The 19,358-nt window shown below is 50.7% G+C and overlaps 50 non-coding genes and 4 pseudogenes across 50 annotated transcripts; all 54 read left to right on the top strand.

The window, feature by feature from the left end:
* The first annotated feature begins 140 nt into the window (after window positions 1-140).
* Window positions 141-259, top strand: LOC116018477. The gene has a single exon (XR_004098491.1). It is a non-coding gene; the product is annotated as a 5S ribosomal RNA (ribosomal RNA).
* A 5-nt stretch (window positions 260-264) lies between these two features.
* On the top strand, window positions 265-383 carry LOC116018346. The gene has a single exon (XR_004098367.1). It is a non-coding gene; the product is annotated as a 5S ribosomal RNA (ribosomal RNA).
* Window positions 384-868: 485 nt separating this feature from the next.
* Window positions 869-987, top strand: LOC116018440. Its single transcript, XR_004098456.1, has one exon. It is a non-coding gene; the product is annotated as a 5S ribosomal RNA (ribosomal RNA).
* Window positions 988-1,124: 137 nt separating this feature from the next.
* Window positions 1,125-1,243, top strand: LOC116018224. Its single transcript, XR_004098250.1, has one exon. It is a non-coding gene; the product is annotated as a 5S ribosomal RNA (ribosomal RNA).
* A 137-nt stretch (window positions 1,244-1,380) lies between these two features.
* LOC116018524 lies at window positions 1,381-1,500 on the top strand. The gene has a single exon (XR_004098538.1). It is a non-coding gene; the product is annotated as a 5S ribosomal RNA (ribosomal RNA).
* Window positions 1,501-1,563: 63 nt separating this feature from the next.
* LOC116017975 lies at window positions 1,564-1,683 on the top strand (annotated as a pseudogene).
* A 63-nt stretch (window positions 1,684-1,746) lies between these two features.
* Window positions 1,747-1,865, top strand: LOC116017959. The gene has a single exon (XR_004098029.1). It is a non-coding gene; the product is annotated as a 5S ribosomal RNA (ribosomal RNA).
* A 63-nt stretch (window positions 1,866-1,928) lies between these two features.
* Window positions 1,929-2,047, top strand: LOC116018270. The gene has a single exon (XR_004098293.1). It is a non-coding gene; the product is annotated as a 5S ribosomal RNA (ribosomal RNA).
* Window positions 2,048-2,184: 137 nt separating this feature from the next.
* LOC116018438 lies at window positions 2,185-2,304 on the top strand. Its single transcript, XR_004098454.1, has one exon. It is a non-coding gene; the product is annotated as a 5S ribosomal RNA (ribosomal RNA).
* A 63-nt stretch (window positions 2,305-2,367) lies between these two features.
* Window positions 2,368-2,487, top strand: LOC116018464. Its single transcript, XR_004098479.1, has one exon. It is a non-coding gene; the product is annotated as a 5S ribosomal RNA (ribosomal RNA).
* Window positions 2,488-2,550: 63 nt separating this feature from the next.
* Window positions 2,551-2,670, top strand: LOC116018465. The gene has a single exon (XR_004098480.1). It is a non-coding gene; the product is annotated as a 5S ribosomal RNA (ribosomal RNA).
* A 63-nt stretch (window positions 2,671-2,733) lies between these two features.
* On the top strand, window positions 2,734-2,853 carry LOC116018466. The gene has a single exon (XR_004098481.1). It is a non-coding gene; the product is annotated as a 5S ribosomal RNA (ribosomal RNA).
* A 63-nt stretch (window positions 2,854-2,916) lies between these two features.
* Window positions 2,917-3,036, top strand: LOC116018468. Its single transcript, XR_004098483.1, has one exon. It is a non-coding gene; the product is annotated as a 5S ribosomal RNA (ribosomal RNA).
* A 63-nt stretch (window positions 3,037-3,099) lies between these two features.
* LOC116018469 lies at window positions 3,100-3,219 on the top strand. Its single transcript, XR_004098484.1, has one exon. It is a non-coding gene; the product is annotated as a 5S ribosomal RNA (ribosomal RNA).
* Window positions 3,220-3,282: 63 nt separating this feature from the next.
* LOC116018470 lies at window positions 3,283-3,402 on the top strand. The gene has a single exon (XR_004098485.1). It is a non-coding gene; the product is annotated as a 5S ribosomal RNA (ribosomal RNA).
* A 63-nt stretch (window positions 3,403-3,465) lies between these two features.
* Window positions 3,466-3,585, top strand: LOC116018471. Its single transcript, XR_004098486.1, has one exon. It is a non-coding gene; the product is annotated as a 5S ribosomal RNA (ribosomal RNA).
* Window positions 3,586-3,648: 63 nt separating this feature from the next.
* On the top strand, window positions 3,649-3,768 carry LOC116018472. The gene has a single exon (XR_004098487.1). It is a non-coding gene; the product is annotated as a 5S ribosomal RNA (ribosomal RNA).
* Window positions 3,769-3,831: 63 nt separating this feature from the next.
* LOC116018473 lies at window positions 3,832-3,951 on the top strand. Its single transcript, XR_004098488.1, has one exon. It is a non-coding gene; the product is annotated as a 5S ribosomal RNA (ribosomal RNA).
* Window positions 3,952-4,014: 63 nt separating this feature from the next.
* Window positions 4,015-4,134, top strand: LOC116018474. Its single transcript, XR_004098489.1, has one exon. It is a non-coding gene; the product is annotated as a 5S ribosomal RNA (ribosomal RNA).
* Window positions 4,135-4,379: 245 nt separating this feature from the next.
* LOC116018437 lies at window positions 4,380-4,498 on the top strand. Its single transcript, XR_004098453.1, has one exon. It is a non-coding gene; the product is annotated as a 5S ribosomal RNA (ribosomal RNA).
* A 137-nt stretch (window positions 4,499-4,635) lies between these two features.
* Window positions 4,636-4,755, top strand: LOC116018554. The gene has a single exon (XR_004098566.1). It is a non-coding gene; the product is annotated as a 5S ribosomal RNA (ribosomal RNA).
* A 63-nt stretch (window positions 4,756-4,818) lies between these two features.
* LOC116018555 lies at window positions 4,819-4,938 on the top strand. Its single transcript, XR_004098567.1, has one exon. It is a non-coding gene; the product is annotated as a 5S ribosomal RNA (ribosomal RNA).
* A 63-nt stretch (window positions 4,939-5,001) lies between these two features.
* Window positions 5,002-5,121, top strand: LOC116018556. Its single transcript, XR_004098568.1, has one exon. It is a non-coding gene; the product is annotated as a 5S ribosomal RNA (ribosomal RNA).
* A 63-nt stretch (window positions 5,122-5,184) lies between these two features.
* Window positions 5,185-5,304, top strand: LOC116018557. Its single transcript, XR_004098569.1, has one exon. It is a non-coding gene; the product is annotated as a 5S ribosomal RNA (ribosomal RNA).
* Window positions 5,305-5,367: 63 nt separating this feature from the next.
* LOC116018463 lies at window positions 5,368-5,485 on the top strand. The gene has a single exon (XR_004098478.1). It is a non-coding gene; the product is annotated as a 5S ribosomal RNA (ribosomal RNA).
* A 129-nt stretch (window positions 5,486-5,614) lies between these two features.
* Window positions 5,615-5,732, top strand: LOC116018417. The gene has a single exon (XR_004098434.1). It is a non-coding gene; the product is annotated as a 5S ribosomal RNA (ribosomal RNA).
* A 493-nt stretch (window positions 5,733-6,225) lies between these two features.
* LOC116018418 lies at window positions 6,226-6,343 on the top strand. The gene has a single exon (XR_004098435.1). It is a non-coding gene; the product is annotated as a 5S ribosomal RNA (ribosomal RNA).
* Window positions 6,344-6,661: 318 nt separating this feature from the next.
* LOC116018294 lies at window positions 6,662-6,780 on the top strand. Its single transcript, XR_004098317.1, has one exon. It is a non-coding gene; the product is annotated as a 5S ribosomal RNA (ribosomal RNA).
* Window positions 6,781-6,917: 137 nt separating this feature from the next.
* On the top strand, window positions 6,918-7,036 carry LOC116017918. The gene has a single exon (XR_004097990.1). It is a non-coding gene; the product is annotated as a 5S ribosomal RNA (ribosomal RNA).
* A 128-nt stretch (window positions 7,037-7,164) lies between these two features.
* Window positions 7,165-7,283, top strand: LOC116018157. The gene has a single exon (XR_004098185.1). It is a non-coding gene; the product is annotated as a 5S ribosomal RNA (ribosomal RNA).
* Window positions 7,284-7,420: 137 nt separating this feature from the next.
* LOC116018351 lies at window positions 7,421-7,539 on the top strand. Its single transcript, XR_004098372.1, has one exon. It is a non-coding gene; the product is annotated as a 5S ribosomal RNA (ribosomal RNA).
* A 4,479-nt stretch (window positions 7,540-12,018) lies between these two features.
* On the top strand, window positions 12,019-12,138 carry LOC116018564. Its single transcript, XR_004098576.1, has one exon. It is a non-coding gene; the product is annotated as a 5S ribosomal RNA (ribosomal RNA).
* Window positions 12,139-12,201: 63 nt separating this feature from the next.
* LOC116018158 lies at window positions 12,202-12,320 on the top strand. Its single transcript, XR_004098186.1, has one exon. It is a non-coding gene; the product is annotated as a 5S ribosomal RNA (ribosomal RNA).
* A 137-nt stretch (window positions 12,321-12,457) lies between these two features.
* Window positions 12,458-12,575, top strand: LOC116018429. The gene has a single exon (XR_004098446.1). It is a non-coding gene; the product is annotated as a 5S ribosomal RNA (ribosomal RNA).
* A 159-nt stretch (window positions 12,576-12,734) lies between these two features.
* LOC116018424 lies at window positions 12,735-12,852 on the top strand. The gene has a single exon (XR_004098441.1). It is a non-coding gene; the product is annotated as a 5S ribosomal RNA (ribosomal RNA).
* A 311-nt stretch (window positions 12,853-13,163) lies between these two features.
* On the top strand, window positions 13,164-13,282 carry LOC116018340. Its single transcript, XR_004098361.1, has one exon. It is a non-coding gene; the product is annotated as a 5S ribosomal RNA (ribosomal RNA).
* Window positions 13,283-13,419: 137 nt separating this feature from the next.
* On the top strand, window positions 13,420-13,538 carry LOC116018341. Its single transcript, XR_004098362.1, has one exon. It is a non-coding gene; the product is annotated as a 5S ribosomal RNA (ribosomal RNA).
* A 393-nt stretch (window positions 13,539-13,931) lies between these two features.
* LOC116018159 lies at window positions 13,932-14,050 on the top strand. The gene has a single exon (XR_004098187.1). It is a non-coding gene; the product is annotated as a 5S ribosomal RNA (ribosomal RNA).
* A 311-nt stretch (window positions 14,051-14,361) lies between these two features.
* LOC116018492 lies at window positions 14,362-14,481 on the top strand. The gene has a single exon (XR_004098506.1). It is a non-coding gene; the product is annotated as a 5S ribosomal RNA (ribosomal RNA).
* A 188-nt stretch (window positions 14,482-14,669) lies between these two features.
* LOC116017997 lies at window positions 14,670-14,789 on the top strand (annotated as a pseudogene).
* A 137-nt stretch (window positions 14,790-14,926) lies between these two features.
* On the top strand, window positions 14,927-15,045 carry LOC116018428. The gene has a single exon (XR_004098445.1). It is a non-coding gene; the product is annotated as a 5S ribosomal RNA (ribosomal RNA).
* Window positions 15,046-15,182: 137 nt separating this feature from the next.
* LOC116018160 lies at window positions 15,183-15,301 on the top strand. Its single transcript, XR_004098188.1, has one exon. It is a non-coding gene; the product is annotated as a 5S ribosomal RNA (ribosomal RNA).
* Window positions 15,302-15,612: 311 nt separating this feature from the next.
* LOC116017934 lies at window positions 15,613-15,732 on the top strand. The gene has a single exon (XR_004098005.1). It is a non-coding gene; the product is annotated as a 5S ribosomal RNA (ribosomal RNA).
* A 63-nt stretch (window positions 15,733-15,795) lies between these two features.
* LOC116018330 lies at window positions 15,796-15,914 on the top strand. The gene has a single exon (XR_004098353.1). It is a non-coding gene; the product is annotated as a 5S ribosomal RNA (ribosomal RNA).
* Window positions 15,915-16,391: 477 nt separating this feature from the next.
* Window positions 16,392-16,510, top strand: LOC116018410. Its single transcript, XR_004098428.1, has one exon. It is a non-coding gene; the product is annotated as a 5S ribosomal RNA (ribosomal RNA).
* Window positions 16,511-16,638: 128 nt separating this feature from the next.
* On the top strand, window positions 16,639-16,757 carry LOC116018334. The gene has a single exon (XR_004098356.1). It is a non-coding gene; the product is annotated as a 5S ribosomal RNA (ribosomal RNA).
* Window positions 16,758-16,886: 129 nt separating this feature from the next.
* On the top strand, window positions 16,887-17,047 carry LOC116017965 (annotated as a pseudogene).
* Window positions 17,048-17,183: 136 nt separating this feature from the next.
* LOC116018493 lies at window positions 17,184-17,301 on the top strand. Its single transcript, XR_004098507.1, has one exon. It is a non-coding gene; the product is annotated as a 5S ribosomal RNA (ribosomal RNA).
* A 137-nt stretch (window positions 17,302-17,438) lies between these two features.
* LOC116018411 lies at window positions 17,439-17,557 on the top strand. Its single transcript, XR_004098429.1, has one exon. It is a non-coding gene; the product is annotated as a 5S ribosomal RNA (ribosomal RNA).
* Window positions 17,558-17,694: 137 nt separating this feature from the next.
* Window positions 17,695-17,812, top strand: LOC116017984 (annotated as a pseudogene).
* A 137-nt stretch (window positions 17,813-17,949) lies between these two features.
* On the top strand, window positions 17,950-18,068 carry LOC116018278. The gene has a single exon (XR_004098301.1). It is a non-coding gene; the product is annotated as a 5S ribosomal RNA (ribosomal RNA).
* Window positions 18,069-18,205: 137 nt separating this feature from the next.
* On the top strand, window positions 18,206-18,324 carry LOC116018280. Its single transcript, XR_004098303.1, has one exon. It is a non-coding gene; the product is annotated as a 5S ribosomal RNA (ribosomal RNA).
* Window positions 18,325-18,461: 137 nt separating this feature from the next.
* LOC116018281 lies at window positions 18,462-18,580 on the top strand. Its single transcript, XR_004098304.1, has one exon. It is a non-coding gene; the product is annotated as a 5S ribosomal RNA (ribosomal RNA).
* A 493-nt stretch (window positions 18,581-19,073) lies between these two features.
* Window positions 19,074-19,192, top strand: LOC116018161. The gene has a single exon (XR_004098189.1). It is a non-coding gene; the product is annotated as a 5S ribosomal RNA (ribosomal RNA).
* Window positions 19,193-19,358: the final 166 nt, after the last annotated feature.

A 19,358-nucleotide genomic window follows, 5' to 3' on the forward strand; every position in this document is an offset into this window, starting at 1 on the left:
CCCCCACCCTCTTTTTAATCTTTCTTTTAAACCGCTGGACCGCTCGCTAAGGGTACTAGGATGGGTGACCCCCTGGGAAGTCCTCGTGACCGCTAAACCGGAGAGAAAGGGTCAAGTACATTTTGCGCGCCGTACATGACGGATGCGTTCGTACCAGCACTAATGCACCGGATCCCATCAGAACTCCGAAGTCAAGCGCGCTTGGGCGAGGATAGTACTAGGATGGGCGACCCCCTGGGAAGTCCTCGTNGCGCAGTACATGACGGATGCGATCATACCAGCACTAATGCACAGGATCCCATCAGAACTCCGAAGCTAAGCGTGTTTGGGCGAGAGTAGTACTAGGATTGGTGACCCCCTGGGAAGTCCTCGTGTTGCATCCCCCACCCTCTTTTTAATTTTTCTTTTAAACTGCTGGACCGCTCGGTAAGGATACTATCCTTTTAATCCGCTAAACCGCTAAGCGAGAGAAGTTGCGCGGAGAGAAAGGGGCAAGTACATTTTGCGCGCAGTACGTGACGGATGCGATCATACCAGCACTAATGCACCGGATCCCATCAGACCTCCGAAGTCAAGCTAATTTTTCTTTTAAACCGCTGGACCGCTCGCTAAGGGTACTATCTTTTTAAACCGCTAAGTGAGATAAGTTGCGCGGAGAGAGAGGGTCAACTACATTTTGCGCGCAGTACATGACGGATGCGATCGTACCAGCACTAATGCACCGGATCCCATCAGACCTCCGAAGTCAAGCTAATTTTTCTTTTAAACCGCTGGACCGCTCGCTAAGGGTACTATCTTTTTAAACCGCTAAGTGAGATAAGTTGCGCGGAGAGAGAGGGTCAACTACATTTTGCGCGCAGTACATGACGGATGCGATCGTACCAGCACTAATGCACCGGATCCCATCAGAACTCCGAAGTTAGGCGAGCTTGGGCGAGTGTAGTACTAGGATGGGTGACCTCCTGGCAAGTCCTCGTGTTGCATCCCCCACCCTCTTTTTTATTTTTCTTTTAAACTGCTGGACCGCTCGCTAAGGGTACTATCCTTTTAATTCGCTAAACCGCTAAGCGAGAGAAGTTGCGCGGAGAGAGAAGGTCAAGTACATTTTGTGCGCAGTACATGACGGATGCGATCATACCAGCACTAATGCACCGGATCCCATTAGAACTCCGAAGCTAAGCGTGCTTGGGCGAGAGTAGTACTAGGATGGGTGACCCCTTGGGAAGTCCTCGTGTTGCATCCCCCACCCTCTTTTTAATTTTTCTTTTAAACGGCTGGACCGCTCGCTAAGGGTACTATCCTTTTAAACCGCTAAACCGCTAAGCGAGAGAAGTTGCGCGGAGAGAGAGCGTCAAGAACATTTTGCGCGCAGTACATGACGGATGCGATCATACCAGCACTAATGCACCGGATCCCATCAGAACTCCGAAGTAAAGCGTGCTTGGGCGAGAGTAGTACTAGGATCGGTGACCCCCTGGGAAGTCCTCGTGACCGCTAAACCGCTAAGCGAGGGAAGTTGCGCGGAGAGAGAGGGTCAAGTACATTTTGCGCGCAGTACATGACGGATGCAATCATACCAGCACTAATGCAACGGATCCCATCAGAACTCCGAAGTAAAGCGTGCTTGGGCGAGAGTAGTACTAGGATCGGTGACCCCCTGGGAAGTCCTCGTGACCGCTAAACCGCTAAGCGAGGGAAGTTGCGCGGAGAGAAAGGGTCAAGTACATTTTGCGCGCAGTACATGACGGATGCGATCATACCAGCACTAATGCACCGGATCCCATCAAACTCCGAAGTCAAGCGCGCTTGGGCGAGGATAGTACTAGGATGGGCGACCCCCTGGGAAGTCCTCGTGACCGCTAACCCGCTAAGCGAGGGAAGTTGCGCGGAGAGAAAGGGTCAAGTACATTTTGCGCGTAGTACATGACGGATGCGATCATACCAGCACTAATGCACCGGATCCCATCAGAACTCCGAAGTAAAGCGTGCTTGGGCGAGAGTAGTACTAGGATTGGTGACCCCCTGGGAAGTCCTCGTGTTGCATCCCCCACCCTCTTTTTAATTTTTCTTTTAAACCGCTGGACCGCTCACTAAGGGTACTATCCTTTTAAACCGCTAAACCGCTAAGCAAGAGAAATTGCGCGGAGAGAGAGGGTCAAGTATATTTTGCGCGCAGTACATGACGGATGCGATCATACTAGCACTAATGCACCGGATCCCATCAGAACTCCGAAGCTAAGCGTGCTTGGGCGAGAGTAGTACTAGGATGGGTGACCCCCTGGGAAGTCCTCGTGACCGCTAAACCGCTAAGCGAGGGAAGTTGCGCGGAGAGAAAGGGTCAAGTACATTTTGCGCGCAGTACATGACGGATGCAATCATACCAGCACTAATGCACCGGATCCCATCAGAACTCCGAAGCTAAGCGTGCTTGGGCGAGAGTAGTACTAGGATGGGTGACCCCCTGGGAAGTCCTCGTGACCGCTAAACCGCTAAGCGAGGGAAGTTGCGCGGAGAGAAAGGGTCAAGTACATTTTGCGCGCAGTACATGACGGATGCAATCATACCAGCACTAATGCACCGGATCCCATCAGAACTCCGAAGCTAAGCGTGCTTGGGCGAGAGTAGTACTAGGATGGGTGACCCCCTGGGAAGTCCTCGTGACCGCTAAACCGCTAAGCGAGGGAAGTTGCGCGGAGAGAAAGGGTCAAGTACATTTTGCGCGCAGTACATGACGGATGCAATCATACCAGCACTAATGCACCGGATCCCATCAGAACTCCGAAGCTAAGCGTGCTTGGGCGAGAGTAGTACTAGGATGGGTGACCCCCTGGGAAGTCCTCGTGACCGCTAAACCGCTAAGCGAGGGAAGTTGCGCGGAGAGAAAGGGTCAAGTACATTTTGCGCGCAGTACATGACGGATGCAATCATACCAGCACTAATGCACCGGATCCCATCAGAACTCCGAAGCTAAGCGTGCTTGGGCGAGAGTAGTACTAGGATGGGTGACCCCCTGGGAAGTCCTCGTGACCGCTAAACCGCTAAGCGAGGGAAGTTGCGCGGAGAGAAAGGGTCAAGTACATTTTGCGCGCAGTACATGACGGATGCAATCATACCAGCACTAATGCACCGGATCCCATCAGAACTCCGAAGCTAAGCGTGCTTGGGCGAGAGTAGTACTAGGATGGGTGACCCCCTGGGAAGTCCTCGTGACCGCTAAACCGCTAAGCGAGGGAAGTTGCGCGGAGAGAAAGGGTCAAGTACATTTTGCGCGCAGTACATGACGGATGCAATCATACCAGCACTAATGCACCGGATCCCATCAGAACTCCGAAGCTAAGCGTGCTTGGGCGAGAGTAGTACTAGGATGGGTGACCCCCTGGGAAGTCCTCGTGACCGCTAAACCGCTAAGCGAGGGAAGTTGCGCGGAGAGAAAGGGTCAAGTACATTTTGCGCGCAGTACATGACGGATGCAATCATACCAGCACTAATGCACCGGATCCCATCAGAACTCCGAAGCTAAGCGTGCTTGGGCGAGAGTAGTACTAGGATGGGTGACCCCCTGGGAAGTCCTCGTGACCGCTAAACCGCTAAGCGAGGGAAGTTGCGCGGAGAGAAAGGGTCAAGTACATTTTGCGCGCAGTACATGACGGATGCAATCATACCAGCACTAATGCACCGGATCCCATCAGAACTCCGAAGCTAAGCGTGCTTGGGCGAGAGTAGTACTAGGATGGGTGACCCCCTGGGAAGTCCTCGTGACCGCTAAACCGCTAAGCGAGGGAAGTTGCGCGGAGAGAAAGGGTCAAGTACATTTTGCGCGCAGTACATGACGGATGCAATCATACCAGCACTAATGCACCGGATCCCATCAGAACTCCGAAGCTAAGCGTGCTTGGGCGAGAGTAGTACTAGGATGGGTGACCCCCTGGGAAGTCCTCGTGACCGCTAAACCGCTAAGCGAGGGAAGTTGCGCGGAGAGAAAGGGTCAAGTACATTTTGCGCGCAGTACATGACGGATGCAATCATACCAGCACTAATGCACCGGATCCCATCAGAACTCCGAAGCTAAGCGTGCTTGGGCGAGAGTAGTACTAGGATGGGTGACCCCCTGGGAAGTCCTCGTGACCGCTAAACCGCTAAGCGAGGGAAGTTGCGCGGAGAGAAAGGGTCAAGTACATTTTGCGCGCAGTACATGACGGATGCAATCATACCAGCACTAATGCACCGGATCCCATCAGAACTCCGAAGTCAAGCTAATTTTTCTTTTAAACCGCTGGACCGCTCGCTAAGGATACTATCCTTTTAAACCGCTAAACCACTAAGCGAGAGAAGTTGCGCGGAGAGAGAGGGTCAAGAACATTTTGCACGCAGTACATGACGGATGCGATCATACTAGCACTAATGCACCGGATCCCATCAGAACTCCGAAGTTAGGCGAGCTTGGGCGAGTGTAGTACTAGGATGGGTGACCTCCTGGCAAGTCCTCGTGTTGCATCCCCCTCCCTCTTTTTAATTTTTCTTTTAAACCGCGGGACCACTCGCTAAGGGTACTATCCTTTTAAACCGCTAAACCGCTAAGCGAGAGAAGTTGCGCGGAGAGAGAGCGTCAAGAACATTTTGCGCGCAGTACATGACGGATGCGATCATACTAGCACTAATGCACCGGATCCCATCAGAACTCCGAAGTCAAGCGCGCTTGGGCGAGGATAGTACTAGGATGGGCGACCCCCTGGGAAGTCCTCGTGACCGCTAAACCGCTAAGCGAGAGAAGTTGCGCGGAGAGAGAGGGTCAAGAACATTTTGCGCGCAGTACATGACGGATGCGATCATACTAGCACTAATGCACCGGATCCCATCAGAACTCCGAAGTCAAGCGCGCTTGGGCGAGGATAGTACTAGGATGGGCGACCCCCTGGGAAGTCCTCGTGACCGCTAAACCGCTAAGCGAGAGAAGTTGCGCGGAGAGAGAGGGTCAAGAACATTTTGCGCGCAGTACATGACGGATGCGATCATACTAGCACTAATGCACCGGATCCCATCAGAACTCCGAAGTCAAGCGCGCTTGGGCGAGGATAGTACTAGGATGGGCGACCCCCTGGGAAGTCCTCGTGACCGCTAAACCGCTAAGCGAGAGAAGTTGCGCGGAGAGAGAGGGTCAAGAACATTTTGCGCGCAGTACATGACGGATGCGATCATACTAGCACTAATGCACCGGATCCCATCAGAACTCCGAAGTCAAGCGCGCTTGGGCGAGGATAGTACTAGGATGGGCGACCCCCTGGGAAGTCCTCGTGACCGCTAAACCGCTAAGCGAGGGAAGTTGCGCGGAGAGAAAGGGTCAAGTACATTTTGCGCGCTGTACATGACGGATGCGATCATACCAGCACTAATGCACCGGATCCCATCAAACTCCGAAGTCAAGCGCGCTTGGGCGAGGATAGTACTAGGATGGGCGACCCCCTAGGAAGTCCTCGTGTTGCATCCCCCACCCTCTTTTTAATTTTTCTTTTAAACCGCTGGACCGCTCGCTAAGGGTACTATCTTTTTAAACCGCTAAGTGAGATAAGTTGCGCGGAGAGAGAGGGTCAAGTACATTTTGCACGCAGTACATGACGGATGCGATCATACCAGCACTAATGCACCGGATCCCATCAGAACTCCGAAGTGAAGCGTTCTTGGGCTAGAGTAGTACTAGGATGGTGACCCCCTGGGAAGTCCTCGTGTTGCATCCCCCACCCTCTTTTTAATTTTTCTTTTAAACCGCTGGACCGCTCGCTAAGGGTACTATCTTTTTAAACCGCTAAGTGAGATAAGTTGCGCGGAGAGAGAGGGTAAAGTACATTTTGCGCACAGTACATGACGGATGCAATCATACCAGCACTAATGCACCGGATCCCATCAGAACTCCGAAGTCAAGCTAATTTTTCTTTTAAACCGCTGGACCGCTCGCTAAGGGTACTATCCTTTTAACTTTTTAAACCGCTAAGTGAGATAAGTTGCGCGGAGAGAGAGCGTCAAGTACATTTTACGCGCAGTACATGACGGATGCAATCATACCAGCACTAATGCACCGGATCCCATCAGAACTTCGAAATCAAGCTAATTTTTCTTTTAAACCGCTGGACCGCTCGCTAATGATACTATCCTTTTAAACCGCTAAACCGCTAAGCGAGAGAAGTTTCGCGGAGAGAGAGGGTCAAGTACATATTGCGCGCAGTACATGACGGATGCGATCATACCAGCACTAATGCACCGGATCCCATCAGAACTCCGAAGTGAAGCGTTCTTGGGCTAGAGTAGTACTAGGATGGTGACCCCCTGGGAAGTCCTCGTGTTGCATCCCCCACCCTCTTTTTAATTTTTCTTTTAAACCGCTGGACCGCTCGCTAAGGATACTATCCTTTTAAACCGCTAAACCGCTAAGCGAGAGAAGTTGCGCGGAGAGAGAGGGTCAAGTACATTTTGCGCGCAGTACATGACGGATGCGATCGTACCAGCACTAATGCACCAGATCCCATCAGAACTCCGAATGTAAGCGTGCTTGGGCGAAAGTAGTACTACCGCTCGCTAAGGGTACTATCAGTTTAAACCGCTAAACCGCTAAGCGAGAGAAGTTGCGCGGAGAGAGAGGGTCAAGTACATTTTGCGCGCAGTACATGACGGATGCGATCGTACCAGCACTAATGCACCAGATCCCATCAGAACTCCGAAGGTAAGCGTGCTTGGGCGAAAGTAGTACTAGGATGGGTGACCCCCTGGGAAGTCTTCGTGTTGCATCCCCCACCCTTTTTTCAATTTTTCTTTTAAACCGCTTGACCGCTCGCTAAGGGTACTATCCTTTTAAACCGCTAAACCGCTAAGCGAGAGAAGTTACGCGGAGAGAGAGGGTCAAGAACATTTTGCGCGCAGTACATGACGGATGCCATCATACTAGCACTAATGCACCGGATCCCAACAGAACTCCGAAGTTAGGCGTGCTTGGGCGAGTGTAGTACTAGGATGGGTGACCTCCTGGCAAGTCCTCGTGTTGCATGCCCCACCCTATTTAAATTTTACTTTTAAACCGCTGGACCGCTCGCTAAGGGTACTATCTTTTTAAACCGCTAAGTGAGATAAGTTGCGCGGAGAGAGAGGGTCAAGTACATTTTGCACGCAGTACATGACGGATGCGATCATACCAGCACTAATGCACCGGATCCCATCAGAACTCCGAAGTTAAGCGTGCTTGGGCGAGAGTAGTACTAGGATGGGTGACCCCCTGGGAAGTCCTCGTGTTGCATCCCCCACCCTCTTTTTAATTTTTCTTTTAAACCGCTGGACCGCTCGCTAAGGGTACTATCCTTTTAAACCGCTAAACCGCTAAGCGAGAGAAGTTGCGCGGAGAGAGAGGGTCAAGTACATTTTGCGCGCAGTACATGACGGATGCGATCATACCAGCACTAACGCACAGGATCCCATCAGAACTCCGAAGCTAAGCGTGTTTGGGCGAGAGTAGTACTAGGATTGGTGACCCCCTGGGAAGTCCTCGTGTTGCATCCCCCACCCTCTTTTTAATTTTTCTTTTAAACCGCTGGACCGCTCGCTAAGGGTACTATCTTTTTAAACCGCTAAGGGAGATAAGTTGCGCGGAGAGAGAGGGTCAAGGACATTTTGCACGCAGTACATGACGGATGCGATCGTACCAGCACTAATGCACCGGATCCCATCAGAACGCCGAAGTCAAGCTAATTTTTCTTTTCAACCGCTGGACCGCTCGCTAAGGGTACTATCTTTTTAAACCGCTAAGGGAGATAAGTTGCGCGGAGAGAGAGGGTCAAGGACATTTTGCACGCAGTACATGACGGATGCGATCGTACCAGCACTAATGCACCGGATCCCATCAGAACGCCGAAGTCAAGCTAATTTTTCTTTTCAACCGCTGGACCGCTCGCTAAGGGTACTATCTTTTTAAACCGCTAAGGGAGATAAGTTGCGCGGAGAGAGAGGGTCAAGGACATTTTGCACGCAGTACATGACGGATGCGATCGTACCAGCACTAATGCACCGGATCCCATCAGAACGCCGAAGTCAAGCTAATTTTTCTTTTCAACCGCTGGACCGCTCGCTAAGGGTACTATCTTTTTAAACCGCTAAGGGAGATAAGTTGCGCGGAGAGAGAGGGTCAAGGACATTTTGCACGCAGTACATGACGGATGCGATCGTACCAGCACTAATGCACCGGATCCCATCAGAACGCCGAAGTCAAGCTAATTTTTCTTTTCAACCGCTGGACCGCTCGCTAAGGGTACTATCTTTTTAAACCGCTAAGGGAGATAAGTTGCGCGGAGAGAGAGGGTCAAGGACATTTTGCACGCAGTACATGACGGATGCGATCGTACCAGCACTAATGCACCGGATCCCATCAGAACGCCGAAGTCAAGCTAATTTTTCTTTTCAACCGCTGGACCGCTCGCTAAGGGTACTATCTTTTTAAACCGCTAAGGGAGATAAGTTGCGCGGAGAGAGAGGGTCAAGGACATTTTGCACGCAGTACATGACGGATGCGATCGTACCAGCACTAATGCACCGGATCCCATCAGAACGCCGAAGTCAAGCTAATTTTTCTTTTCAACCGCTGGACCGCTCGCTAAGGGTACTATCTTTTTAAACCGCTAAGGGAGATAAGTTGCGCGGAGAGAGAGGGTCAAGGACATTTTGCACGCAGTACATGACGGATGCGATCGTACCAGCACTAATGCACCGGATCCCATCAGAACGCCGAAGTCAAGCTAATTTTTCTTTTCAACCGCTGGACCGCTCGCTAAGGGTACTATCTTTTTAAACCGCTAAGGGAGATAAGTTGCGCGGAGAGAGAGGGTCAAGGACATTTTGCACGCAGTACATGACGGATGCGATCGTACCAGCACTAATGCACCGGATCCCATCAGAACGCCGAAGTCAAGCTAATTTTTCTTTTCAACCGCTGGACCGCTCGCTAAGGGTACTATCTTTTTAAACCGCTAAGGGAGATAAGTTGCGCGGAGAGAGAGGGTCAAGGACATTTTGCACGCAGTACATGACGGATGCGATCGTACCAGCACTAATGCACCGGATCCCATCAGAACGCCGAAGTCAAGCTAATTTTTCTTTTCAACCGCTGGACCGCTCGCTAAGGGTACTATCTTTTTAAACCGCTAAGGGAGATAAGTTGCGCGGAGAGAGAGGGTCAAGGACATTTTGCACGCAGTACATGACGGATGCGATCGTACCAGCACTAATGCACCGGATCCCATCAGAACGCCGAAGTCAAGCTAATTTTTCTTTTCAACCGCTGGACCGCTCGCTAAGGGTACTATCTTTTTAAACCGCTAAGGGAGATAAGTTGCGCGGAGAGAGAGGGTCAAGGACATTTTGCACGCAGTACATGACGGATGCGATCGTACCAGCACTAATGCACCGGATCCCATCAGAACGCCGAAGTCAAGCTAATTTTTCTTTTCAACCGCTGGACCGCTCGCTAAGGGTACTATCTTTTTAAACCGCTAAGGGAGATAAGTTGCGCGGAGAGAGAGGGTCAAGGACATTTTGCACGCAGTACATGACGGATGCGATCGTACCAGCACTAATGCACCGGATCCCATCAGAACGCCGAAGTCAAGCTAATTTTTCTTTTCAACCGCTGGACCGCTCGCTAAGGGTACTATCTTTTTAAACCGCTAAGGGAGATAAGTTGCGCGGAGAGAGAGGGTCAAGGACATTTTGCACGCAGTACATGACGGATGCGATCGTACCAGCACTAATGCACCGGATCCCATCAGAACGCCGAAGTCAAGCTAATTTTTCTTTTCAACCGCTGGACCGCTCGCTAAGGGTACTATCTTTTTAAACCGCTAAGGGAGATAAGTTGCGCGGAGAGAGAGGGTCAAGGACATTTTGCACGCAGTACATGACGGATGCGATCGTACCAGCACTAATGCACCGGATCCCATCAGAACGCCGAAGTCAAGCTAATTTTTCTTTTCAACCGCTGGACCGCTCGCTAAGGGTACTATCTTTTTAAACCGCTAAGGGAGATAAGTTGCGCGGAGAGAGAGGGTCAAGGACATTTTGCACGCAGTACATGACGGATGCGATCGTACCAGCACTAATGCACCGGATCCCATCAGAACGCCGAAGTCAAGCTAATTTTTCTTTTCAACCGCTGGACCGCTCGCTAAGGGTACTATCTTTTTAAACCGCTAAGGGAGATAAGTTGCGCGGAGAGAGAGGGTCAAGGACATTTTGCACGCAGTACATGACGGATGCGATCGTACCAGCACTAATGCACCGGATCCCATCAGAACGCCGAAGTCAAGCTAATTTTTCTTTTCAACCGCTGGACCGCTCGCTAAGGGTACTATCTTTTTAAACCGCTAAGGGAGATAAGTTGCGCGGAGAGAGAGGGTCAAGGACATTTTGCACGCAGTACATGACGGATGCGATCGTACCAGCACTAATGCACCGGATCCCATCAGAACGCCGAAGTCAAGCTAATTTTTCTTTTCAACCGCTGGACCGCTCGCTAAGGGTACTATCTTTTTAAACCGCTAAGGGAGATAAGTTGCGCGGAGAGAGAGGGTCAAGGACATTTTGCACGCAGTACATGACGGATGCGATCGTACCAGCACTAATGCACCGGATCCCATCAGAACGCCGAAGTCAAGCTAATTTTTCTTTTCAACCGCTGGACCGCTCGCTAAGGGTACTATCTTTTTAAACCGCTAAGGGAGATAAGTTGCGCGGAGAGAGAGGGTCAAGGACATTTTGCACGCAGTACATGACGGATGCGATCGTACCAGCACTAATGCACCGGATCCCATCAGAACGCCGAAGTCAAGCTAATTTTTCTTTTCAACCGCTGGACCGCTCGCTAAGGGTACTATCTTTTTAAACCGCTAAGGGAGATAAGTTGCGCGGAGAGAGAGGGTCAAGGACATTTTGCACGCAGTACATGACGGATGCGATCGTACCAGCACTAATGCACCGGATCCCATCAGAACGCCGAAGTCAAGCTAATTTTTCTTTTCAACCGCTGGACCGCTCGCTAAGGGTACTATCTTTTTAAACCGCTAAGGGAGATAAGTTGCGCGGAGAGAGAGGGTCAAGGACATTTTGCACGCAGTACATGACGGATGCGATCGTACCAGCACTAATGCACCGGATCCCATCAGAACGCCGAAGTCAAGCTAATTTTTCTTTTCAACCGCTGGACCGCTCGCTAAGGGTACTATCTTTTTAAACCGCTAAGGGAGATAAGTTGCGCGGAGAGAGAGGGTCAAGGACATTTTGCACGCAGTACATGACGGATGCGATCGTACCAGCACTAATGCACCGGATCCCATCAGAACGCCGAAGTCAAGCTAATTTTTCTTTTCAACCGCTGGACCGCTCGCTAAGGGTACTATCTTTTTAAACCGCTAAGGGAGATAAGTTGCGCGGAGAGAGAGGGTCAAGGACATTTTGCACGCAGTACATGACGGATGCGATCGTACCAGCACTAATGCACCGGATCCCATCAGAACGCCGAAGTCAAGCTAATTTTTCTTTTCAACCGCTGGACCGCTCGCTAAGGGTACTATCTTTTTAAACCGCTAAGGGAGATAAGTTGCGCGGAGAGAGAGGGTCAAGGACATTTTGCACGCAGTACATGACGGATGCGATCGTACCAGCACTAATGCACCGGATCCCATCAGAACGCCGAAGTCAAGCTAATTTTTCTTTTCAACCGCTGGACCGCTCGCTAAGGGTACTATCTTTTTAAACCGCTAAGGGAGATAAGTTGCGCGGAGAGAGAGGGTCAAGGACATTTTGCACGCAGTACATGACGGATGCGATCGTACCAGCACTAATGCACCGGATCCCATCAGAACGCCGAAGTCAAGCTAATTTTTCTTTTCAACCGCTGGACCGCTCGCTAAGGGTACTATCTTTTTAAACCGCTAAGGGAGATAAGTTGCGCGGAGAGAGAGGGTCAAGGACATTTTGCACGCAGTACATGACGGATGCGATCATACCAGCACAAATGCACCGGATCCCATCAGAACTCCGAAGTAAAGCGTGCTTGGGCGAGAGTAGTTCTAGGATGGGTGACCCCCAGGGAAGTCCTCGTGACCGCTAAACCGCTAAGCGAGGGAAGTTTCGCGGAGAGAAAGGGTCAAGTACATTTTGTGCGCAGTACATGACGGATGCGATCATACCAGCACTAATGCACCGGATCCCATCAGAACTCCGAAGTTAAGCGTGCTTGGGCGAGAGTAGTACTAGGATGGGTGACCCCCTGGGAAGTCCTCGTGTTGCATCCCCCACCCTCTTTTTAATCTTTCTTTTAAACCGCTGGACCGCTCGCTAAGGGTACTATCCTTTTAAACCGCTAAACCGCTAAGCGAGAGAAATTGCGCGGAGAGAGAGGGTCAAGTATATTTTGCGCGCAGTACATGACGGATGCGATCATACCAGCACTAATGCACCGGATCCCATCAGAACTCCGAAGTGAAGCGTTCTTGGGCTAGAGTAGTACTAGGATGGTGACCCCCTGGGAAATCCTCGTGTTGCATCCCCCACCCTCTTTTTAATTTTTCTTTTAAACCGCTGGACCGCTCGCTAAGGCTACTATCTTTTTAAACCGCTATGTGAGATAAGTTGCGCGGAGAGAGAGGGNTGTGAGATAAGTTGCGCGGAGAGAGAGGGTCAAGTACATTTTACGCGCAGTACATGACGGATGCAATCATACCAGCACTAATGCACCGGATCCCATCAGAACTCCGAAGTGAAGCGTTCTTGGGCTAGAGTAGTACTAGGATGGTGACCCCCTGGGAAGTCCTCGTGTTGCATCCCCTACCCTCTTTTTAATTTTTCTTTTAAACCGCTGGACCGCTCGCTAAGGCTACTATCTTTTTAAACCGCTATGTGAGATAAGTTGCGCGGAGAGAGAGGGTCAAGTACATTTTACGCGCAGTACATGACGGATGCAATCATACCAGCACTAATGCACCGGATCCCATCAGAACTTCGAAGTCAAGCTAATTTTTCTTTTAAACCGCTGGACCGCTCGCTAATGATACTATCCTTTTAAACCGCTAAACCGCTAAGCGAGAGAAGTTTCGCGGAGAGAGAGGGTCAAGTACATATTGCGCGCAGTACATGACGGATGCGATCATACCAGCACTAATGCACCGGATCCCATCAGAACTCCGAAGTTAAGCGCACTTGGGCGAGAATGGTACCAGGATGGGCGACCCCCTGGGAAGTCCTCGTGTTGCATCCCCCACCCTCTTTTTAATTTTTCTTTTAAACCGCTGGACCGCTCGCTAAGGATACTATCCTTTTAAACCGCTAAACCGCTAAGCGAGAGAAGTTTCGCGGAGAGAGAGGGTCAAGTACATATTGCGCGCAGTACATGACGGATGCGATCATACCAGCACTAATGCACCGGATCCCATCAGAACTCCGAAGTTAAGCGCACTTGGGCGAGAATGGTACCAGGATGGGCGACCCCCTGGGAAGTCCTCGTGTTGCATCCCCCACCCTCTTTTTAATTTTTCTTTTAAACCGCTGGACCGCTCGCTAAGGGTACTATCCTTTTAAACCGCTAAACCGCTAAGCGAGAGAAGTTGCGCGGAGAGAGAGGGTCAAGTACATTTTGCGCGCAGTACGTGACGGATGCGATCATACCAGCACTAATGCACCGGATCCCATCAGAACTCCGAAGTTAAGCGTGCGCGCAGTACATGACGGATGCGATTGTACCAGCACTAATGCACCAGATCCCATCAGAACTCCGAAGGTAAGCGTGCTTGGGCGAAAGTAGTACTACCGCTCGCTAAGGGTACTATCATTTTAAACCGCTAAACCGCTAAGCGAGAGAAGTTGCGCGGAGAGAGAGGGTCAAGTACATTTTGCGCGCAGTACGTGACGGATGCGATCATACCAGCACTAATGCACCGGATCCCATCAGAACTCCGAAGTTAAGCGTGCTTGGGCGAGAGTAGTACTAGGATGGGTGACCCCCTGGGAAGTCCTCGTGTTGCATCCCCCACCCTCTTTTTAATTTTTCTTTTAAACCGCTTGACCGCTCGCTAAGGGTACTATCTTTTTAAACCGCTAAGTGAGATAAGTTGCGCGGAGAGAGAGGGTAAAGTACATTTTGCGCGCAGTACATGACGGATGCAATCATACCAGCACTAATGCACCGGATCCCATCAGAACTCCGAAGTCAAGCTAATTTTTCTTTTAAACCGCTTGACCGCTCGCTAAGGATACCATCCTTTTAAACCGCTAAACCGCTAAGCGAGAGAAGTAGCGCGGAGAGAGAGGGTCAAGTACATTTTGCACGCAGTACATGACGGATGCGATCATACCAGCACAAATGCACCGGATCCCATCAGAACTCCGAAGTAAAGCGTGCTTGGGCGAGAGTAGTACTAGGATGGGTGACCCCCTAGGAAGTCCTCGTGACCGCTAAACCGCTAAGCGAGGGAAGTTTCACGGAGAGAAAGGGTCAAGTACATTTTGCGCGCAGTACATGACGGATGCGATCATACCAGCACTAATGCACCGGATCCCATCAAAACTCCGAAGTCAACCAGCACTAATGCACCGGATCCCATCAAAACTCCGAAGTCAAGCAGCACTAATGCACCGGATCCCATCAAAACTCCGAAGTCAAGTGCGCTTGATGCACCGGATCCCATCAAAACTCCGAAGTCAAGTGCGCTTGGGCGAGGATAGTACTAGGATGGGCGACCCCCTGGGAAGTCCTCGTGTTGCATCCCCCACCCTCTTTTTAATTTTTCTTTTAAACCGCTGGACCGCTCGCCAAGGGTACTATCCTTTTAAACCGCTAAACTGCTAAGCGAGAGAAGTTGCGCGGAGAGAGAGGGTCAAGTACATTTTGCGCGCAGTACGTGACGGATGCGATCATACCAGCACTAATGCACCGGATCCCATCAGAACTCCGAAGCTAAGCGTGCTTGGGCAAGAGTAGTTTTAGGATTGGTGACCCCCTGGGAAGTCCTCGTGTTGCATCCCCCACCCTCTTTTTAATTTTTCTTTTAAACCGCTGGACTGCTCGCTAAGGGTACTATCCTTTTAAACCGCTAAACCGCTAAGCGAGAGAAGTTGCGCGGAGAGAGAGGGTCAAGTACATTTTGCGCGCAGTACATGACGGATGCGATCATACCAGCACTAATGCACCGGATCCCATCAGAACTCCGAAGTTAAGCGTGCTTGGGCGAGAGTAGTACTAGGATGGGTGACCCCCTGGGAAGTCCTCGTGTTGCATCCCCCACCCTCTTTTTAATCTTTCTTTTAAACCGCTGGACCGCTCGCTAAGGGTACTATCTTTTTAAACCGCTAAGTGAGATAAGTCGCGCGGAGAGAGGGGGTAAAGTACATTTTGCGCGCAGTACATGACGGATGCAATCATACCAGCACTAATGCACCGGATCCCATCAGAACTCCGAAGTCAAGCTAATTTTTCTTTTAAACCGCTGGACCGCTCGCTAAGGATACCATCCTTTTAAACCGCTAAACCGCTAATCGAGAGAAGTTGCGCGGAGAGAGAGGGTCAAGTACATTTTGCACGCAGTACATGACGGATGCGATCATACCAGCACAAATGCACCGGATCCCATCAGAACTCCGAAGTAAAGCGTGCTTGGGCGAGAGTAGTACTAGGATGGGTGACCCCCTAGGAAGTCCTCATGACCGCTAAACCGCTAAGCGAGGGAAGTTTCGCGGAGAGAAAGGGTCAAGTACATTTTGTGCGCAGTACATGACGGATGCGATCATACCAGCACTAATGCACCGGATCCCATCAGAACTTCGAAGTTAAGCGCGCTTGGGCGAGAATGGTACTAGGATGGGCGACCCCCTGGGAAGTCCTCGTGTTGCATCCCCCACCCTCTTTTTAATTTTTCTTTTAAACCGCTGGACCGCTCGCTAAGGCTACTATCTTTTTAAACCGCTAAGTGAGATAAGTTGCGCGGAGAGAGAGGGTCAAGTACATTTTGCACGCAGTACATGACGGATGCGATCATACCAGCACTAATGCACCGGATCCCATCAGAACTCCGAAGTCAAGCTAATTTTTCTTTTAAACCGCTGGACCGCTCGCTAAGGCTACTATCTTTTTAAACCGCTAAGTGAGATAAGTTGCGCGGAGAGAGAGGGTCAAGTACATTTTGCACGCAGTACATGACGGATGCGATCATACCAGCACTAATGCACCGGATCCCATCAGAACTCCGAAGTCAAGCTAATTTTTCTTTTAAACCGCTGGACCGCTCGCTAAGGCTACTATCTTTTTAAACCGCTAAGTGAGATAAGTTGCGCGGAGAGAGAGGGTCAAGTACACTTTTCGCGTATTATATGACGGATGCGATCATACCAACACTAATGCACCGGATCCCATCAGAACTTCGAAGTTAAGCGCGCTTGGGCGAGAATGGTACTAGGATGGGCGACCCCCTGGGAAGTCCTCGTGTTGCATCCCCCCCCCTTTTTAAATTTTACTTTTAAACCGCTGGACCGCTCGCTAAGGCTACTATCTTTTTAAACCGCTAAGGGAGATAAGTTGCGCGGAGAGAGAGGGTCAAGTACGTTTTGCGCGCAGTACATGACGGATGCGATCATACCAGCACTAATGCACCGGATCCCATCAAAACTCCGAAGTCAAGCGCGCTTGGGCGAGGATAGTACTAGGATGGGCGACCCCCTGGGAAGTCCTCGTGTTGCATCCCCCACCCTCTTTTTAATTTTTCTTTTAAACCGCTGGACCGCTCGCTAAGGCTACTATCTTTTTAAACCGCTAAGTGAGATAAGTTGCGCGGAGAGAGAGGGTCAAGTACATTTTTCGCGCAGTACATGACGGATGCGATCATACCAACACTAATGCACCGGATCCCATGAGAACTTCGAAGTTAAGCGCGCTTGGGCCACCGGATCCCATGAGAACTTCGAAGTTAAGCGCGCTTGGGCGAGAATGGTACTAGGATGGGCGACCCCCTGGGAAGTCCTCGTGTTGCATCCCCCACCCTTTTTAAATTTTACTTTTAAACCGCTGGACCGCTCGCTAAGGGTACTATCCTTTTAAACCGCTAAACCACTAAGCGAGAGAAGTTGCACGGAGAGAGAGGGTCAAGTACATTTTGCGCACAGTACATGACGGATGCGATCATACCAGCACTAATGCACCGGATCCCATCAGAACTCCAAAGTGAAGCGTTCATGGGCTAGAGTAGTACTAGGATGGTGACCCCCTGGGAAGTCCTCGTGTTGCATCCCCCACCCTCTTTTTAATTTTTCTTTTAAACCGCTGGACCGCTCGCTAAGGATCCCATCCTTTTAACCCGCTAAACCGCTAAGCGAGAGAAGTTGCGCGGAGAGAGAGGGTCAAGTACATTTTGCACGCAGTACATGACGGATGCGATCATACCAACACTAATGCACCGGATCCCATCAGAACTTCGAAGTTAAGCGCGCTTGGGCGAGAATGGTACTAGGATGGGCGACCCCCTGGGAAGTCCTCGTGTTGCATCCCCCACCCTCTTTTTAATTTTTCTTTTAAACCGCTGGACCGCTCGCTAAGGGTACTATCATTTTAAACCGCTAAACCGCTAAGCGAGAGAAGTTGCGCGGAGAGAGAGGGTCAAGTACATTTTGCTCGCAGTACGTGACGGATGCGATCATGCCAACACTAATGCACCGGATCCCATCAGAACTCCGAAGTGAAGCGTTCTTGGGCTAGAGTAGTACTAGGATGCTGACCCCCTAGGAAGTCTTCGTGTTGCATCCCGCACCCTCTTTTTAATTTTTCTTTTAAACCGCTGGACCGCTCGCTAAGGATACTATCCTTTTAAACCGCTAAACCGCTAAGCGAGAGAAGTTGCGCGGAGAGAGAGGGTCAAGTACATTTTGCGCGCAGTACGTGACGGATGCGATCATGCCAACACTAATGCACCGGATCCCATCAGAACTCCGAAGTCAAGCGTGCTTGGGCGAGAGTAGTACTAGGATGGGTGACCCCCTGGGAAGTCCTCGTGTTGCATCCCCCACCCTCTTTTTAATTTTTCTTTTAAACCGCTGGACCGCTCGCTAAGGATACTATCCTTTTAAACCGCTAAACCGCTAAGCGAGAGAAGTTGCGCGGAGAGAGAGGGTCAAGTACATTTTGCGCGCAGTACGTGACGGATGCGATCATGCCAACACTAATGCACCGGATCCCATCAGAACTCCGAAGTCAAGCGTGCTTGGGCGAGAGTAGTACTAGGATGGGTGACCCCCTGGGAAGTCCTCGTGTTGCATCCCCCACCCTCTTTTTAATTTTTCTTTTAAACCGCTGGACCGCTCGCTAAGGATACTATCCTTTTAAACCGCTAAACCGCTAAGCGAGAGAAGTTGCGCGGAGAGAGAGGGTCAAGTACATTTTGCGCGCAGTACGTGACGGATGCGATCATGCCAACACTAATGCACCGGATCCCATCAGAACTCCGAAGTCAAGCGTGCTTGGGCGAGAGTAGTACTAGGATGGGTGACCCCCTGGGAAGTCCTCGTGTTGCATCCCCCACCCTCTTTTTAATTTTTCTTTTAAACCGCTGGACCGCTCGCTAAGGATACTATCCTTTTAAACCGCTAAACCGCTAAGCGAGAGAAGTTGCGCGGAGAGAGAGGGTCAAGTACATTTTGCGCGCAGTACGTGACGGATGCGATCATGCCAACACTAATGCACCGGATCCCATCAGAACTCCGAAGTCAAGCTAATTTTTCTTTTAAACCGCTGGACCGCTCGCTAAGGGTACTATCTTTTTATACCGCTAACTGAGATAAGTTGCGCGGAGAGAGAGGGTAAAGTACATTTTGCGCGCAGTACATAACGGATGCAATCATACCAGCACTAATGCACCGGATCCCATCAGAACTCCGAAGTCAAGCTAATTTTTCTTTTAAACCGCTGGACCGCTCGCTAATGATACTATCCTTTTAAACCGCTAAACCGCTAAGCGAGAGAAGTTTCGCGGAGAGAGAGGGTCAAGTACATTTTGCGCGCAGTACATGACGGATGCGATCATACCAGCACTAATGCACCGGATCCCATCAGAACTCCGAAGTTAAGCGTGCTTGGGCGAGAGTAGTACTAGGATGGGTGACCCCCTGGGAAGTCCTCGTGTTGCATCCCCCACCCTCTTTTTAATTTTTCTTTTAAACCGCTGGACCGCTCGCTAAGGGTACTATCTTTTTATACCGCTAACTGAGATAAGTTGCGCGGAGAGAGAGGGTAAAGTACATTTTGCGCGCAGTACATAACGGATGCAATCATACCAGCACTAATGCACCGGAGCACC

The sequence above is a fragment of the Ipomoea triloba genome, chromosome 4, assembly GCF_003576645.1.
Source record: "Ipomoea triloba cultivar NCNSP0323 chromosome 4, ASM357664v1".
Lineage (NCBI taxonomy): Eukaryota > Viridiplantae > Streptophyta > Magnoliopsida > Solanales > Convolvulaceae > Ipomoea > Ipomoea triloba.